Genomic DNA, 2154 nt, shown 5'->3' with positions numbered 1-2154 from the left:
AATTTTAAAATCTCATCACTTATTTTGTGTTACCAGGGTTTTATTTAAGTAGTGTGTTGTTCAGTATCCATGCATTTGGGTTTTTTGGCTTTGTTCTTTCTCCTGTTTATTTCGAGTTTTATAACATTTTAAAAATTATTAAGGCTTACTTTGTGATCTAACATATGACCTATTCTAGAGAAGGTTTCATATATATTGAAAAAATATGTAGAATGTGGTACTGTTGGGTGGAGTGGCATTCTCATGCAGTTTTTAGTGTTGGGAGGCCTGCTGGGTCCTGTGGGAGTAGTTGAATGTGATAGTGACGTCAGAAAGAAAAAAAGGACAACTCAGGGTCAAGATTTCATCAAGTAGAAACACCCACCCAGCGTGCTTGTTGCTAGACCAGAAGATTAAGATGTAAGGAGGCCAATACCGGGAAACTGGGTGTTAAAAATAGGTTCAGGGTACTAGGGTCTGATTCAGACCACCCCATGTGATGTTCAACTATGAAGCAACTCAAGAACTCACTGAAATATTCTAAGCTCACTGTGTCTGTCTGCATGCTGCACTAAACCCTTGCAAAGTCCAGCAGGATGGTGTCCACCATACCTTATTTCACCCAAAATATTAGAACTGCAGTGAGCAGTAATTTCCCCAGGCTGATGTCTAAAAGTGATCATAATCCCAGCTTCACAAAGATCCTCTGTGAACAAGACATCACACTGCAGTTTCCCTCTCTGCTATCCTCCTTGCTCCTGAAGTCCAGGAACAGTGTGGCTACATCAGCCACCCACTTTCCCCCCCTCCCAAGCTCCACACCTGCCAGATTCAGTAAAGAGAGATAATTAGATAAAAATTAGCAGCAATTGAAGATCCGCTGGGACTTTTACTTGTGATGGAATGCAGCTCCCCAGAGCACAATTGGAAAGCTGTGCAAGATAGTGACAGAAGTGACACAAGAGTGCCAAGGGAGAATTCAGTTCCAGTCATTCCCAAACCCACTCTGATAATCCAGTCCCCTTCCCTGGGGGACAGAGTGGCAAAGCCCTGATACTAGGCCATCCCACCAGCCCGTTAAAAAAAGGGAATTTTTAAATGTTTTTAACAAGTGAACAAAAACGCTCTCAATTCCAGGCAGTGGTCCTTTATGTAACTTTGAATGTAAGCAGCCAGAACACTGTCCTTTAACATATCATCAACATAACAACTCTAATATCAGGGAACAGCCTAGGACTTTAATATAGCAAAATGGAAAAAGCAAACAGGTAATGATAGCTAACAGCCCAAGCCAAAAATTGTTTCTACCAGTTCTGGGCCCCACAAAGTCTTTAAAAGTCTTCAAATTATGGCCAGACAGTCCAGACCAGACCATGCCTGTGCCACAGTCCCACCCCAACTTGACCAAAGGCATACATGCAGTTGCCTGCCTCAACCCCACTTCCAGTGGCCACTGAGTCACTCCAGCACACTGCATATATAGCAATCCAACCCACCATGACAGTAGGCCACAGTCCTCTAAAACACTTTCCAGTCACACAGAGAGAGAGCTCATGGCCGCTTGGTCTCCAGAAACATGGCTCCAAGTTACAAAATGACACGCAAACAGCAACATACTTCAACACCCTCAACAAGAAAACAGATAAATAGAACACAACAGTGGAAGAAGTTGTAAACCTAATGACACTCATAGAAGAATCTGACACTGATCTGCCACAAAATAAATCTTCAGAATATTGCTTGGAGTAAGACAGGATATGAGGGAAGCAACACAGAATAAGGATTCAATGATAGAAGAGACGAAGTTCATGACAGAGGGGATGAAGTCCATGCACCAACCGGAAATACAAGAACTAATGGATGAGGTAACAGAAGCAAAACACAAGATCATGGATCTCACCAACAGACTAGAAGAGACAGAGAATCATATCTGCAACTTTTGGACATTCAGGCAGACTTCAACAAATGGAAAAGACAGTCAAACAAGATCATCAAAGAGATGGATGTAAACCCAAGGTCAATTATAGATCCTATGAAGAGGAACAATATTTGAATAATTGGTCTACCAGTACAAGACACAACAAATAAGCCAACAGCTAAATTAGCGAGGGAATTTCTGGAAGCAAACTTCCCCACCTTAATGAATGAGAATCAGACACTCATACAGGAAGCAGA

This window comes from Echinops telfairi, unplaced genomic scaffold, assembly GCF_000313985.2.
Source record: "Echinops telfairi isolate 266 unplaced genomic scaffold, ASM31398v2 ScPeMD7_9;HRSCAF=40, whole genome shotgun sequence".
In the NCBI taxonomy this organism is placed as follows: Eukaryota; Metazoa; Chordata; class Mammalia; order Afrosoricida; family Tenrecidae; genus Echinops; species Echinops telfairi.
Note: the sequence above shows the minus strand (reverse complement) of the source record.